The sequence below is a fragment of the Musca domestica genome, unplaced genomic scaffold (genome assembly GCF_030504385.1).
Source record: "Musca domestica strain aabys unplaced genomic scaffold, Musca_domestica.polishedcontigs.V.1.1 8, whole genome shotgun sequence".
Classification (NCBI taxonomy): Eukaryota; Metazoa; Arthropoda; class Insecta; order Diptera; family Muscidae; genus Musca; species Musca domestica.
The window spans coordinates 19,341,502-19,359,925 of record NW_026712409.1 but is presented as its reverse complement, the minus strand read 5'-3'; the positions used below and the strand labels follow the sequence as shown (position 1 = coordinate 19,359,925).

The 18,424-nt window shown below is 34.3% G+C and overlaps 1 protein-coding gene across 3 annotated transcripts in view; it reads left to right on the top strand.

Moving 5' to 3' along the window:
• Nucleotides 1-18,424, top strand: part of LOC101900326 (protein ITPRID2) — a 45,186-nt gene that overhangs the window by 18,015 nt on the left and 8,747 nt on the right. The window contains exon 1 of one of the 3 annotated variants that reach the window (XM_059131181.1): nt 5,463-6,477. The exons of 1 other annotated variant lie outside the window; for it this stretch is intronic. The gene's annotated coding sequence lies outside the window, so the exon portion shown is untranslated. Of the gene's footprint in view, nt 1-5,462; nt 6,478-18,424 lie in introns of those variants that run through there. One more of the 3 variants, XM_005183704.4, reaches the window with a different exon arrangement.

Sequence of the window (18,424 nt, the reverse complement as noted above, 5' to 3'; positions counted from 1 at the left end):
TATATAAAAAAAAATACAAATTAATTAGCATACTTTTAGGCAAAATACATAAATGCCAACAACGAACAAAAAATCGGGTTTTTAACAAAATAATTAAAAAGCTAGGATGTAGCAAGATTTTGGGAGATGTCTTTAAAGATCCGTATACATATAAATAATAGTTTAAATTTCTATAACATACTTTTAAGCGCTCACAACAATTTTGATACTTAAACAAGTAAAAGAAGCTGTAAGTTCGGCCGGGACGAATTTTCAATAACCTCCACCTTATGGAATAAATTTGGCAATTTTCAAAAAAAAAAAAAAATAATAATAAAAAAATAATAAATAAAAAAATAATAAAAAAATAAAAATAATAATAATAATAATAATAATAATAATAATAATAATAATAATAATAATAATAATAATAATAAAAATAATAAAAGTTATAATAATAACAAAAATAATAAATAAAATAAAAAATAAAATCCTAAAAATTCTGTTAAAATCTTAAAAATAATGAATGTAACCGTTATATAAGGGTCTATACGACGACGTACACCTGCATAGACATCTTTTGGAATAACCATTACAATATTCAAATGCGAAACTTGAAAAAAAAAAAAAAATCAATGAATAATTAGCTAAAATCATCAATATACCGAATATACGGAGGTATTATTATATGGACCTGCACAGATAATTTTCTATCATAGGCTGTAGTATTTAAAACAATTCCGGTGAACAATTTCGCTAAAATCATCAAAATACCGAATATCGGGAGGTGGGGGCTATACGAAGACGTGGACCTGCACAGACAATTTTCTATGATAGGCTGTAGTATCCATTGCGAACTTCTAATACCAAATTTAAAACCATTCCGGTGAACAATGTCGCTAAAATCATCAAAATACCGAATATCGGGAGGAGCCGTTATATGGGGCTATACGAAGACGTGGACCTGCACAGATAATTTTCTGTCTTAAGCTATAGTATACATTTCGAACTTCAAATACCAAATTTGAAAGAATTCCGTTGAATAATGTCGGTAAAAACAACAAAGTACCGAATTTCGGGAAGTACCATTATATGGGGGCTATACGACAATTTTCTGTTTTAGGTTGTAGTATCCATTTCGAACTTCAAATACCAAATTTGGAACAATTTCGGTGAATAATATCGCTTAAATCACCAAAATACCGAAAATAGGGAGGTACCATTATATAGGGCCTATATGAAGACGTGGACCTGCACAGACAATTTTCTGTCACAGGCTGTTATATCCATTTCGAACTTCAAATACCAAATTTGAAACAATTCTGGTGAATAATGTCGGTAAAATCATCAAAATACCGAATATCGGAAGGTGCCGTTATATGGGGCCTATACGAAGGCATGGATCTGCTTGGACAATTTTCTGTCATAGGCTGTAGTATATATTACGAACTTCAAATACCAAATTTGAAACATTTCCAGTGAATAATATCGCTTAAATCACCAAAATACCGAAAATAGGGAGGTACCATTATATGGGGGCAATACCAAAACGTGGACCTACATTTCCCATTTTTAATACCAAAAGTCCTGCAGACATAATATACAGGGTGAGATAAAAAAACTGCAACAAAGTCAAACGCCATAATTTTTACATTTTTTTTTTAAATTTTATTGAGTGGAAGAAAAAAATGTCGGAAATAGCATCAAATTTTAGAAGAAGTTTAGATTTGTTCGAATTTGTCACCTTTGGCTCGAATTATGGCCTTCAAACGGCCAATGAAATCGTCACACGCTGCCCGAATGTTGCTCTGCGGTATTTTGGCCCATTCCCGGCGAAGCGCTTGCTTGAGGTGATCGACACTTTGGTATTTTTTAGTGCCAACCTTGATTTCCAAAATACTCCAGACACAATAATCCAACGGATTGGTATCCGGAGATTGGATTTGGAGATTTTTGTGCGCTGGAAATGAAGCGAGTAACCTCATTTTGTAACCATTATTGGGTGGCGCGTGTTGAGTCCTGTTGGAATATCCAAGCTCTGCGGTCAAAATTTTTGCGTGCCCAAGGCTCTAATATACCCTTCAGGATATTTTCGCGATGATATTCGGCATTTATTCTGATGCCACGGTTGGTTAATACGAGTGGAGAGCGACCATCGGCTGTTATGGCGGCCCTTACCGTCAGCATGACCGGCGCTTGAGTTATGGTGACCAACCGAAAGTGCACATTTTCAGCTGATCTCTTTGGGAAGTAAACTCGATCATTTTGTTTGTTTACAAATGGCTGGACAACGAATGTTTTCTTATCGGAGAAAACCAAGAAACCCCAGTTCTCCACTTTCGGCCAAGCGAAGCAACTCTTTAGCTCTTTTGATTCTTTTTTTCTTTCCATTGCCGTGTAAGTTCTTGCACGTTTTGGAATTTCAATGGCCTTACCCCGAGCTCATTTTTCAATATTTGCCGAATGGAATATTGCGAGCTCACGAGCCATTTTTTTGGCGACGCGGGTTTCAATAAAGTCGCTTCTTTACTTTTCGAACCTTTTTTTGTTGATATTGCTGTTTTCTTCCGTCCACTTCCTTGACGTCGGGCTACGCTACCAGTATCCAGCATTTAAATGCTGGAGTGCTCTAACGATAGCCACTTGTGGTTTTCCAGCCACAAATAAAGAAATCACACTATCACGCTTGAATTCCATCACGAATAACTTTTTTTCTTTAAAATTCTTCACAAAATGCTTTTTTACGTTTGTAAAAAATATGATGAGCTGTCACTGGAATAATTTTAACAGATGTCGGACGAGTGGCTTAGAAATGACAGCAGTCTGAAGTTGGTTGCAGTTTTTTCATCTCACCCTGTATACATTCAAACGACCAACTTAAAAGATTCGCTAAAATGATAAAACCATCAGTGGTATCCATAAATGCCAGGAATGAATCCTAAAATCCTCCATTAGAACGTTTTTTTACAAAACACTTGAATTTTTTCTATTTTTCTAGCGATTAAAATCGTTATGCGACATTGACATCACTGTTAACAATTTAATGAGAACACATAACATCTGTTTTCAGTTTCTTATCAGTTGAAATTAACAGCTTTTATTTTATTTACATGGAGAGTCCTAAATAAAAACAACTGAGCACAATGTGAGCATGAGAGATCGCAAATCAGACTCATTTTTTAACAATATTTAAATAAAGCTTTGCAAAACGTCTCTGACTGATATTTGTTTACGTTTATGAAAGCGTTGCCATTTTTTGGTACTTTTTTTCCGAACAATATTTAGTTAAATATTAAAGAGTCATATATATTATGAGAAAGATTGTTTAAAAAACAGATTATTTAAAGAAAGATTATTTAAAAATCGTAGAAAAAAGAATTTTTGGTTTTCGTACTTACCTAAGGAAAAAAGGAAATGAAATCAAACAAATCTTGATTGTCTGAGTAGCAATTGCTTGTCTGCCTTGAACAAAAGTTCTGTGAACGGGCTCTTAACCTGTTCGTAGTTTCAATTGATCGCAGAAAAAATATTGTGAGAAACGACTAATCGATTACAAAGGTGTCTTTAAAAAAAATACGAATATAGTTCTTTCAAAAATATTTCTTAAAAAAAAAAAAAAAAAAACGTAAAAACTAAACTAAAAAACTAAAACTAACTAAAAAAATCAAGATTAAAATCCTTATTATTGAAACAATATTGTGAAAGAATCAATGATTATTTAATAAAATATTATAAAAAATCCACCAATTTCAAAAAAAAATCACGATTAAAAAAATATTGCATGACTACTCAAAAAAAAAAAAAAAAAACCTAAAAATCCACCAAATTCAAAAAAAAAAAAAATTAAAATTAACTATTATTCAAATAGATTAAAAAATCACGGTTATAAACTAAAAATTTATGAATTCTCCGATAATAAGGAAAATCACAATTAAAAAAATATATTCTACGATTATTCACCCGAATTTACAGCTTTTAAGCCTTTTTAAGCGTGATTTTTGAATCTATTTGAACAATAGTAATTTTCATTTTTTTTTTTGGAATTTGGTGAATTTTTAGGAATATTTTTTTTTTTTGAAAAGTCATGGAATATTTTTTTAATCGTGATTTTCTTAATTTTCGGAAAATTTTTTTCATAATCGATTTTTTTTTGGAAATTGGGCGGGGCGGGGCGGACCGAGTTTTTAATACCACCTACCATTTGGAACGAATTTGGAAATTTTCAAAAAAAAAAGATAAATTCATTCCGATAAAAATTCTGTTAAAATCTTAAAAATACTGAATGTAGCCATTATATTAGGGTCTATAAGACGATGTGGACCTGCATAGGCAACTTTTGTCATAACCATTGCATTATTCAAATGCGAAACTTGAAAAAAAAATCAATGAATAATGAGCTAAAATCATCAAAATACCGAATATAGGGAGGTACTATTATATGGGGGCTATACCAAAACTTGGAACTGCACAGACAATTTTCCGTCTTCGACTGTATTATACATTACGAACTTCAAATACCAATTTTGAAATAATTTCATTAAAAAATGTGGCTACAATCACCAAAATACCGAAAATAGGGAGGTACCATTATATAGGGCCTATATGAAGACGTGGACCTGCACAGACAATTTTCTGTCACAGGCTGTTATATCCATTTCGAACTTCAAATACCAAATTTGAAACAATTCTGGTGAATAATGTCGGTAAAATCATCAAAATACCGAATATCGGAAGGTGCCGTTATATGGGGCCTATACGAAGGCATGGATCTGCTTGGACAATTTTCTGTCATAGGCTGTAGTATATATTACGAACTTCAAATACCAAATTTGAAACATTTCCAGTGAAGAATATCGCTTAAATTACCAAAATACCGAAATTAGGGAGGTACCATTATATGGCGGTTATACCAAAATGTGGCCCTTCATGACCCATTTTCAATGCCAAAACTCCTGCAGACAAATTTAAGTAAAGTAAATTTTATCAACCTACTTCATTTCGTTCGGAAGGTAGAATGATTTCCACAGACGGACGGACGGATAGATGGACAGACAGACACGGACGGTTATCGTTAAATCGACATAGATTTTTCTGCTGATCATGAATATACTTTGTGGGGAATGACAAATTTAATTTACCCTCCATACTATGGTGGAGGGCACAAAAATGCAAAATTTTTCAAATTTCATAACTATTTAAAAAGTCTTTTTAACAATCCACTATTATTAAAAAATTAAGGATTTTTGAAAAAACAATATTCTTTAAAATTCTCTGATTATTCAGTTATTATTGAAAATATTCTTAAAAAAATCCACGATTATTAAAATTTATTCTTCAAAAACATGGATAAATAATATTTATAATATTTATTATTTATGGAAAAAACGAAGGTTTAAAAAAAAGAAATTGTATTGCTTTTTATAAAGATAAAGAATTCCTGTATAGTTTCTTCAAACTACAAAAGATAGTGAACACACCCAATAAACCCATTGAACTGACATAAATTATATGTAGCATTAAACAAGTTATTTAAATATTAACTCTCAAACTTTGTGTAAAGAAAATTTTTCCTATGGATTTGTGAGAATTTTAACACCTTTTTTCAATAATAAATCATATTTTGTTATCTAAATTAGGTGAGAAGACAGGAAAAAGAAACGGAAGAGAACTGCTCTCTCTAGGGAGAGAAGAAGAATTGCAATGTGAATCACTGCAAAATGAAAGCTAAACAAAAACGTATGGGCCAAACAAACGGGCATTCATTTGTTGTTTGCGCCCATTTTATGCAACTCTGTTGCGAATGATTAACACTGAGCGAGAATGCCAAGCTGAGCTTTGCGTGTGAGAGTGAGAGAACTGAGTATTTGGAAATTAATCACAAAAATAAAAACAATGTGAAAAAACTGGTATCTCTGCCTGTTGAAACATGCAGTTAGGCAGGCAGACCAACGACAACCTTTCAATGCCTGGCTCAGTTGCCAATTGTTGTTGAAGTTGAAAAGACGTTAAAATAAATCGTTGTTTATTAACAAAAGAAACGCTGTATGAATAATAAAAAAAAAAAACAAACAAAATCGCGGAATAAAAAAAAACAACAGCAACAAATAAATTATAACACACAAGTCTATGCTGGGGCTGTGTTTACTTTTAACAGCGATAAACAAATTAATAAAAAAAAAAACAGAAAAATAAATACATTTCAATAAATTATTTCTGCGAATTGGCCACAAAACCGAAAAACAAATAAAGAAGCACAACAAAATCACAAGAAAAAAGGTTAATATTTGTCAATTTTATGCCCAGTGTTATTTGGAAATAACTGAAATAAATGTGACAATTTAAAAGGAAAAAAAAATATTTAAAAAAAATAAGAAAAGAAAAAATATTGGAAATAACTGAAATAAATGTGACAATTTAAAAAGAAACAAATATTGAAAATAATAAGGAAATCTAAAAGAACCTGATAAAAAAAGTTAACAAAAATTACCACAACATGAAGTTATTATTACTTTTTTTCAAAATACCTATTTAATTATGCAAACATCTGAGGAATATTTAATTGAGTCTGGCTGCTGCCCTCTGCGTTTTGTTTTTGTTGCATTGCCAATAAAATGAAATTTAAGAAGGAGAGAATAAAACAAAACGGCAAAATAAAAAAAAAAAATATGAACAACAATAAGATAATATTAATATACAATTATTATGAAGCGGAAAATTTTAAAAATAACTTGAGAAGTGTAGGGAATATGTATTATTTTTGCGGTTTAGAAACTGAATCCATGCAGCTAGACTAACTTGACACTTGTAAGACGGCTGTAGCCGACAAAAATATAACCTAGGCGTTTATAACTCACATTTGTAGATATATCTAAACACTTCTACGCGAAAAATACAAATTCAGAATATCAAATTGACATTAATTTGAAATCGGATCGGGAAAAATTTGAATGCTACTTAGGATAAGAATTTGAAAAAACATTTCCCCCCAAAAAAAAAAAAATGAAAACTTGAACACGTTAATCGTTTTACTGCATCGTATGAAAATAAAAAGTCCAAAAGTCTATGATCTCAAAATCGAAACTCGATTGCAAAATTGGTTGACTTTGTTACACTCACCATAGGCAAAAGTAGACTTCGACTTTTCAACACCAAACACCGAATTGCGTATTCGTAATAGAAACTGAACTTATTGGACTATTCTGGCGATCATTAAAATGCGTTAGAGGAAGCAGTAAATACATGAAGAAAGAATTTCTGTGCCATGATCTGGGTACCATAACTAGATTCCGGTCTCACGCAAAGCGGGTGATTAGGGTTCCTCTTCTCTGGAAAAGATACGGAAAAGTTATTATACCCTCAGTCATATGGCTAGAGAGGGTATATATTATTTGATACGGTCAAAACGTGTCTTATCGAAAAAACGGATTTAGACTTTAGGTATCTTTGAACCAAATCCGTTTCAGGACATTTGGAGTCGATTTTGCGATGTCCGTCCGTCTGTCTGGTTGGATGGTACGAACAATAAGGGAGTATCCGATTTGGTCCAAACTTGGTAAATTGTAATATTATTGTCAAACTTAGATTGATTTCGGAGATGGGCAATATTGGTCCACTCCCTCAGGTACCTCCCACACAATATGTAATGTAAGAGTCCAATTGTCTTCAAATTACACACATCGCAATATATTTATTAACCCAGGGTCTGGTGTGAAGATGGAATATATCAGTCCACTTCTTCTGGTACCTCCCCCACAAAGGGTAAAAATTTTGTATATCCATGAAGCTCATAAACCGAGAAATGAACTTCCGATTTCATTCAGACTTGGCATATCTCAATATTTCTATCAACACAAGATATGGTAGAGATCGGAACATTTGTTCTGGTACCTCCCCACAAAGGGTCAAAGTTTTGAATAACCAAAACGATTATAAAATCCGAAATAAGCTTCCGGTTCCCTTAATATTTCACACATCCCATTATTTCTACCCACACAAGATCTGCTGTAAAGATAGAATATATAGGTCCACTCCTTATGGTACCTCTCCCACAAAGGGTCAACATTTTGAAAATCCATGAAGCTCATAAAACTCGAAATTAACATCCGATTTCATTCAGACTTGGCACATCTCAATATTTCCATTTACAAAAGATCTGTTATAAAGATGGTAGAGATCGTCCTCTTTCTTATTGTACCTCCCCAACAAAGGGTCAAAACCAAAACGATTATAAAATCCAAAATAAGCATCCGGTTTATTTAATTGTACATACATTCCATTATTTTTACTAGCACAAGATCTGCTGTGCAGATGGGATATATCGGTCCAGTCCTTCTAGCACCTCTTAAACAAAGGTTCAAAATTTTGAAAATCCATGGAGCTCATGAAACGGGAAATTAACATCTTATTCCATTTAGACTTAGTACATCTCAATAATTCCATTAACACATAATCTGTTACAGAGATGGTGGAGATCGGACCATTTCTCCTGGTACCACCCCCACAATGGGTCAACATTTTAAATAATCTTGAAGCTTATAAAAGGCTATCGAGCATTCAATTCTCTTCAAATTTCCCACCACCCAATATTTCTACTAACACAAGATCAGCAATGAAGGTGGGGTATATCGGTCCTTCCAATATTTCTACTTTCTTAGGATATAAAATATTATTGACCCAACCCACATGGTACCTTTCTCCCAAAGGGTCATAATTTTCAATACTTATGTTTCTCATAAGATGCGAAAGAATTCAGTGATTCTTTTCAAAACATGGAGAAGGAACCGAGATAGACCCATAATTACTTTTGAGGATCTTCATAGAATCCTTCCTTCCCGTCCTTCCGTCTGACCATGTGTTTTTATGAACAAAATGCGATTGAGATGAAATTTTCCAAAAAATATTTGTTTGGTCCAAGGACGAACCCTATTGAAATTGGTGAGAATCGGTTCAAATTTTGACATTGCTCTCATATATTTTCAACCGATTTCGGGTTAATTGTGCACCAACTGGCCAATATCAGTACAAATAACCTGAAATTTGGATATTTCGACTGAATTAATCCTAGGAGCAAGAACATAAAGTTTGGAGAAAATCGGTTTAAATATAGCTATAGCTCCCATATATGTGTTTCATCCGAATTGGAGTTTAAAGTCCCTCACATGCGTAATATGCACTCTACAAGAATGACATTTGGTACCAGATATCACATACAGCCCAGAAATAAGTGTTTAAAATATTGTCAAGATCGGTTCAGATTTGGATATAGCTGCCATATATATCTTTATCCGATTTCAGGTTTTTTGTCCACCAAATGACTAATATCAGCCCAAATGAACTGAATATTGGCACATCCGACGGAATACAGCCTGGAATCAAGTACTTTAAATGTAGATGAAAATCGGTTCAGATATAGCTATAGCTCCCATATATATGTTTCATCCGATTTGGGGTTTTAAGTCCCTCGCATGTGTAATAGACACTCCACAAGAATGATATTTGGTTTTATCCGATTTCAGGTTTTTTTTGCACCAGGTTTTTTTGCTGAATCTAAAAGTGGAATATTTTCAAAACTTGATTTTTGGTACCAATGGCGCCCAAATAGTTTATCGGAGGTCGGGCGCCATAATTACTGTATCTCCAGTTTTAGGCGTCATGGGCAACTAATGTTGGCAACATTTTATAATTTCTTTTATGTTTTCTATTTTTTATGCTTTCGTTTTTTTCGAAAATATTCTTGTGAATATAATTTCCAATTAACGAAAATACCTTAATAACTTCTTTAAGTTCAATTTTTTGGTTCCAATTCAAATGCTAATAACCTAACATTTTTCATGCGTATCAATGACGTATAGGGGGAATCCTCATCAATACGTCATAGAACGTAATGTAAATTTATTTCGACCAAATCCACAAAAAAAAAAAAAAAGAAAAACGTGTAAAAAACATAAAAATAGCTCTTCTTTTGTAATGTAACGCTGTTGTGTTAATTACTCAATTCAAATGAATAATTATACAGGAGGCTGCCATATTTAAATGATAATTAAATAGAAAATTATACAATATTTAACCAACGCCAACTTAACTATAATTAAATATTAATAATGAAAGTAATTGGTGTCCAGGGGACCAGTTTTGTGCCATGCATGCATGCATGGCATCAAATGGTAGCCTTAATTTGATAGATGTATAAATTTGATAAAAAAAAAATTAAAAAAAAAATTAAAAAAAAAATAAAAATTGAAAAAAAAATTAAAAAAAAAATTAAAAAAAAAAAAAAAAAAAAATTAAAAATGTAAAAAATTAAATATTAAAAAAAAATTGAATATAAAAAAATTAAAAAATTAAAAATGTAAAAAATTAAATATTAAAAAAATGAATATAAAAAAATTAAAAAAAAAATAATAAGAAATAAAAAAGTATCAGTCGGTTTTGCCGACAGCTGTGTACCCCTAGCCTCGAGTTATAATTGTTCAAACTGTTGACTCTTTATGGGGGAGGTTCCGAAGCAGTTGGCCACTATTGACCATTTCTTATCTGACCTAAGACTGATATAAATATTACAACTTGCCAGATTTGGACTATATCGACTACTTTTTCTTATACTTTATATGATATATGTGCAAATTTTTGGAAAATAAGGAAATATGCGTTAGATGCCAGATATAGGGGACCGAAGTATTCCATTTTCTTACTTCATCTAATACAGATAAAAATATTGATGTAGGCAAAATTAAAAGAAAATCAAACATTTATATTCAATTTTATGCAGAATCATAAATTTCCATAAATCACATATTTATATCAGATTTGTGGTTAAGAGAAATATTTTGACATAGCACGCTGTAAATAAGCGATATTCGAAACTTTGACCCTTTTGTGGGGGAGATACCAGAAGGAATGGTCCAATCTCTACCATCTTTATAACAGATCTTGTGTTGATGGACACATTGAGATGTTCGAAGTCTATTTGGAATCGGATGTTAATTTCCCGTTTTATGAGCTTCATGAATATTCAAAATTTTGAACCTTTGTAGGGGAGGTACCAGAAGAAATGAACCGATATATCCCATTTTCACAACAGACCTTGGGTTAATAAAAATATTGTGATGTGTGTAATTTGAAGATAACCGGATGCTTGTTTCGGATTTTAGTATCGTTTTGGTTATTCGAAACTCTGACCCTTTGTGGGGGAGGTACCAGAAGAAATGGTCCAATCTCTACCATCTTTATAACAGATATAAATACTGAGATGAGCCAAGTCTGAATGAAATCGGATGTTAATTTCGTGCTTTGTGAGCTTCATGGATATTCAAAATTTTGACCCTTTGTGTGGGAGGTGCGAGAAGGAGTGGGCCGATATATTCCATCTTCACACCAGACCTTGGGTTAAGAAAAATATTGTGATGTGTGATGCGGGCACTTATATCACATTTTATAACAGTTATAATTTTTCAAAATTAGGACCTTTTGTGGGGGAGGTACTGTATGGAGTGGACTGATATTGTCCGTTTTCGCACCTGGCCTAGCACTAATGCAAATATTAGGATATGCATGGTTGGGGGGGAAATCGGATTATCCTTTCTCATTTTGTGAAGAAAAATATTTTTTTTTGGAAAATTTTGACCTTTTGTGGGGGAGGTACCAGAAGAAGTGGTTCGATATCTACCATCTTCACACCAAATCTTCCTTAAGTAGAAATACTGGGATCTAAGAAATTTCAAAATAATCGAATGCTCATTTTGCGTTTTACTGGCTTCGTGGTTTTTCAAAGTTTTAACCTTTTGTGAGGGAGGTACCAGAAGGAGTGGTCCGATAGATTCCATCTTCACAGCAGATCTTGGCTTAATAAAAATATTGTGATGTGAGTAATTCGAAGCGATTCTGTCATCACATTTTATAAGATTTATAATTATTCAAAATTATGACCCGTTGTGAGGGAATAACCTGATGAAGCGGATCGACATTGTCCATGTTTGCACCTGACCTAGCACTGATGTAAATATTAGGATTTGCAAAGTTGGAGCAAAATCGGACTACCCTTTCTCTTTCTCTGAAGTAAATTATTTTCTTTGACAAATTTTGATATTTTGTGGGGAAGGTACCACAAGCAGTGGACCGATGTTGCCCAACTTCAAACTCGATCTAAGTTAAAGAATAATTTTGCGATGTAGCAAGTTTGCATCAAATCGGATGCTCACTTCGAGAGTTATCGTGCGCATCAGGCAGCCTGACAGACGAACGGACGGACGGACATCGTTAGATCGTCTCCAAATGTCCTGAAACGGATTTAGGTCCAAAATCGTTATTTCGATGAGCTACTGAGGCTGATACTTTTTCATTTGTTTTTAATTTAGATATTTAGAGTTTATCTTGGAACCATTTTTTGTTTTACAACATTTTTTCGAAGTTTTTCCGTTACTTTCGAAAAATTGGTATTTTCCCTTGCCTTCTCTTGGCCAAAATTAGTCTGGCACCTGTTGAGAATTTTTTCCCCAAATCGACAATAATAAACTTTCAAATAAAAATTAAATTAGTTAATTATTTAATTTTTTATTTGTGATTTAAAAAAAAACCCTCAAAACAATTAAATTCATTTTCACATCAAACCGAATGAACAACGAACGGCTGGCTGAGCGGCGAGTGGCTTAAAAATCGATTTCAATTTGTATAACGGTTTTAACTCAGTTTGTTGTTGTTGTTGAGTTGCTTTTTTTTGCTACCGCATTTTTGTTGCTGTCTTTGGCCAGCCAGTGCGGCACGAGTAGTGTTTTTTGCTTCGCTCGTTTACCCCGCGACCCCAATCTGTCTGTCCCCCCCCCACCACCTGGGTGTTCTTTGGTCGTTGCGCTGAGTCTTTCTTTTGTTTAAAAAAAAAAATAACGAACAAAAAATGATAATTTCACCGCTGGATTTGTCGATTGGGTTGCTTGGCTTGTTTGACATTGAATGCCATATTTGTAAATGGATTGATTTTTTTTTCGTTGTTGTTGTCGTTTTTTTTGCAAAAACCAAACATAGGAAAAACTTGTTGCTATTTTCATAACGATTACGTTTTGTTGTAATTTTGAAGTCTGTGGTGTCATTGCCGAGATTGATAGAAATAAATCAAAGCAAACAAGTCATGGGAAAACAGTTGGGGGAATTTTGAATCAAGACTACTTACAAAAGTGAGGACAATTCATCACTTTAAATTTCTATACGCCAAGTAAATACAGGGTGAGATGAAACCAGTAAAGAAAGTCTTACAGTCGGACGGGGCCGACTTTATGATACCCCACACCACTTTGCTAATTCAGAAGAGCTCCACATAACAATTAAAATTTTTTATTATAATTAAAAAAAATTAAATTTTTAAATTAAATAAAAAATAAATAAAATAAAAAAAAAAATAAAAAAATAAATAAAAATAAAATATATAAAAATAAAAATAAAAAAAAATAAAAAAAAATAAATAAAAATAAAAAAAAATACAAAAAATAAAAATAAATAAAATAAAAAAATTAATAAAAATTTAAATTTAAAAAAAAAATTAAAGTTCAAAAGACTAAATATACCGATGAATTTGTATCTTTTAAATTCGGACTTGTATTGCCCATTTAATATATATATGGGAGCTATATCCAAATCTGAGCCGATCTGAGCCGAAAATTTGGAAAAAATATTTCTGAGCTGTATGTCATATATTTCCCGGAATATCGTTGTTACGGAGTGCATATTACGGCTGTGGGTAACAAATATAACAAATCAGACGAACAGTATATTTGGGAGCTATAGCTATATCTGAACCGATCTTCACCAAATTTGACATACTAGCTTCTAGACTCAATTCGGTCGTAAGTGCCAAATTTCATCCCATTTGGGCAAATATTAGACGTTTGGTGCAGAATTAAAAGGAAAATCGGACGAAGTTATATATAGGGGACATATATCCAAATCTAAACCGATCTTGATAAAATTTGCCAAAGATATTTCTGAGCTGAATTTTATATATTTTCCTGAATATCGTTGTTACGGAGTGTATATTACGGCTGTGGGTAACAAATATAACAAATCAGACGAACAGTATATTGGGAGCTATAGCTATATCTGAACCGATCTTCACCGAATTTGATATACTAGCTTCTAGACTCAGTTCGGTTGTAAGTGCCAAATTTCATCCCATTTGGGCAAATATTAGATGTTTGGTGCAGAATTAAAAGGAAAATCGGACGAAGTTATATATGGGAGATATATCCAAATCCAAATATTTTCAGGCCTAATTTGGTTGTATGTGCAAAATTCCATACTATTCGGGCTGATATTACAGGTTTGGTGCACAATAAAAGGCAAATCGGACGAAGATATATATGGGAGCTATATCTAAATTTTTACCGATTATCTCCAATTTCAATAGGGTTCGTCCTTGGGCCAAACAAATGATTTGTGCTAAATTTCATCTGGATCGGGTAATAAATGCGAACTGTACTTTGTTCACAAAAATACATGGACAGACGGACGGACGGACATGCATAAATCGACTCAGAATGTGATTCTATGCAGATCATCAATAGGAACTATGGGTCTATCTCCCGTTTCCTTTTGCCTGTTACAAACAAATGCACAAAGACATAATACCCTGACCACCTTGCGGTGTAGGGTATAAAAATGTGAATACTCAAAAGAGCTAAAGAGTTGCTTCGCTTGGCCGAAAATGGTGAACTGCCGAATTTCGTTTTCTCAAATGAGAAAACATTCTCTGTCCAGCAGTTTGTAAACAAACAAAATGCTCGTGTTTACCTGCCAAAGAGGTCAGCTGAAAATATGCACCGGTGCATCGGTTGGCCACAAGAACTCAAGCGCCGGCCATGGTGATGGTGTGGGCCGCCATAAAAGCCGATGGTCGCTCTCCGTTCGTATTAATCGACCGTGGTATCAGCATAAATGCCGAATATTATCGCGAAAATATTCTGGAGGGTGTATTCAAGCCTTGGGCACTCAAACATTTTGGGTGCAGAACTTGGACATTCCAACAGAACTCAGAACCAACGCACTGAGCACGCGCCACCCAAGAGTGGTTACAAAATGAGATTCCTCGCTTCATTTCCAGCGCACAGTGGCCATCAAAATCTCCGGATACCAATCCGTTGGACTATTGTTTCGGAGTATTTTGGAAACCAAGGTTGGCACTAAAAATATACCAAAGTATCGATCACCTCAAGTAAGCGCTTCGCCGGAAATGGGACAAAAAAAATGTAAAAACAAGTAAAAAGGATTTAAGTTCGGCCGGGCCGGACTTTGAATACCCTCCACCATTTGGTAAAAATTTGTCATTTTCCAAGAAATTCAAATCCATTAAAAATTCTGTTAAAATCTTAAAAAGACCGAATGTTGCCGTACATTAGGGTCTATACGACGACTTGGACCTGCACGGACAATGTTCTGTCACAGGCTGTAGTAACCATTACGAACTTCAAATACAAAATTTGAAATAGTTCCGGTAAATAATTTCGCTAAAATCATCAAAATACCGAATATTGGGGGGAACCGTTATATGGGGGCTATACGAAGACGTGGACCTACCTGGCCCATTTTCTGTCTTATGCTGGTAGTATCCATTTCGAACTTCAAGTCGCAAATTTTAAACAATTTCGGTAAATAATTCCGCTAAAATTATCAAAATATCGCACATCGGGAGGTACTGTTATATGGAGGCTATACGAAGATGTGGACCTACATGGCCAATTTTTCAATATCAAAAGTCCTGCAGACATAATACACATTTGAGTAAATTTTTTCAACTTCAATTCGTTCGGAAGCTAGAGTCATTTCCACAGATGGACAGACGGAAGGACGTTGTTAAATCGACATAAAATTTTATGCTGATCAAGAATATACATACTTTGTGGGGTCTAAAGAAGTATATTTCTAGGTATTACAAACGGAATGACAAACTTACTTACTACCCTCCATACTACGACGGAGGGTATAATTATGGCGTTTGACTTTGTTGTAGTTTTTTTTTTATCACACCCTGTATGTGGAGTATTCCTTACTTACATGAATATTTCCTTTCTGCAGCTCTTTTACCAAGTCTCTGTAAAAACCACAACAAACCTCTTCCAAACCTCTCGGCTAGTATTAAATTTCCCGCTTACAATTTTATTTGCAACGCCTTTGTAAATTGCCAACAATTCTCCAACAAGTGACGTTACAAGAAAATGTGTTTTTGTTTTGTTTAAATCTCTCTCTCCCTCCCCTTCCCTTCCCTCTCTCCCTCCTTCTGAAACATTCTAAAACTTTTCATGCGAGGCAATAACCCTAATGGTGCGATGGATCTTCTCTCCCGTCCACTTCCTCCCTTTGGGTTTATTTTTTGCAATGCTAATTATGATCATGACTTGCCAAGAATCAAGCAACAGCAGGGTGGAGGGGTTCGCTGGAGCTATCTAATGAAATTTATACCCCTTAGCTAAGTATTTGTGTTTCTGATTGCACAAAAGAAATTGACGTAAATTGTAGTTAAATTATTTACACGGAACGTATCCACCAAAACAAATAGAAGAATTAAAAAAAAGCAAAAAAAAAAATAACAACAGCCACAATGGCTGGTGACGATGATAGGGCCCCAACCATCGTCGTCGTTGCTTAAGAAAACAATTGAAAGGTGTTACCCATTCACGGCCACCACAAACAGAGAAAAAAACGAATTGTGGCACAAGCCATCCAAGAAAAATCCCCCTCAAAGCTAAAAATAACTTTTGGAACGGGTAAATATTGAATTACACACTCATAACAGACAGAGATACATTCAAACGATGGAGGACATACAACACTGTTTTACGAAAATCCGGAAATGTGCGGGTTTTTTTGGCAGCGAAAACACAGAAAACCTTTTTAAAAAAAAAAAAATAAAATAAATAAAAAACGATCTTCTAAATCTCTCTCTCTTATTTATAAAAGAGATATAAAGCTCTTCCAGATAGAGGAGAGCTATTTAAGCTCCTATATTTGTAGGAGAGTTATTTACTGTAGAAGAGCAACAGAAGCTCTTCTATACTTGAAGAATTTATATTTATAGAAGCTCTTCTATATATAGAAGACCCATAGAAACTCTTCTAGGTATAGAAGAGCTATAGAAGCTCTTCTAGGTATAGAAGAGCTACAGAAGCTCTGCTAGGAATAGAAGAGCTATAGCAGCTCTTCTAGGTATAGAAGAACTACAGAAGCTCTTCTAGATATAGATGAGCTATAGAAGCTCTTCTAGGTATAGAAGAGCTATAGAAGCTCTTCTAGGTATAGAAGAGCTATAGAAGCTCTTCTAGGTATAGAAGAGCTATAGAAGCTCTTCTAGGTATAGAAGAGCTTTAGAGGCTCTTCTAGGTATAGAAGATCTATATCAGCTCTTCTAGGTATAGAAGAGCTATAGAAGCTCTTCTAGTTATAGAAAAGCTATAGAAGCTCTTCTAGGTATGCAAGAGCTATAGCAGCTCTTTTAGGTATAGAAGAGCTATAGAGGCTCTTCTAGGTATAGAAGAGCTATAGATGCTCTTCTAGGTATAGAAGAGCTATAGCAGCTCTTCTAGGTATAGAAGAGCTTTAGAGGCTCTTCTAGGTATAGAAGAGCTATATCAGCTCTTCTAGGTATAGAAGAGCTATAGCAGCTCTTCTAGGTATAGAAGAGCTGATGAAGCTCTTCTATGTATAGGGGAGTTGTTGGAGCTCTACTATGTATAGAAGAGCTATCGAAGCTCTTCTAGGTATAGGGAAGCTAAAGAAGCTCTTCTATGTACAGGGGATCTATAGAAGCTCTGCTATGTATATCGGAAATAGCATCAAATTTTAGAAAAAAGTTTAGATTTGTTCAAATTGGTCACCTTTGGCACGAATTGTGACCTTCAAACGGCCAATGAAATCGTCACACGCTGCCCGAATGTTGCTCTCTGGTATTTTGGCCCATTCCCGGCGAAGCGCTTGCTTGAGGTGATCGACACTTTGATATTTTTTAGTCCCAACTTTGCTTTCCAAAATAATCCAGACACAATAGTCCAACGGATTGGTATCTGGAGATTTTGGTGGTCATTGTGCGTTGGAAATGAAGCGAGGATGAGGTTCCTTGTAACCATTCTTGGGTGGCGCGTGCTGAGTGCGATGGTTCTGACTGAGTCCTGTTGGAATTTCTGCGGTCTGCGGACAAAATCTTTGCGTGCCCAAGGCTTTAATACACCCTCCAGAATATTTTCGCGATAATATTCGTCATGTATTCTGATGCCACGGTCGATTAATACGAGCGGAGAGCGACCATCGGCTATTATGGAGGCCCACACCATCACCATGGCCGGCTTGAGGCTTGAGTTTTGGTGGTCAACCGAAGGTGCACATTTTCAGCTGACTTCTTTGGCGAGTAAACGCGATCATTCTGTTTGTTTACAAACTGCTTGAGAACGAATGTTTTCTCATCGGAGAAACC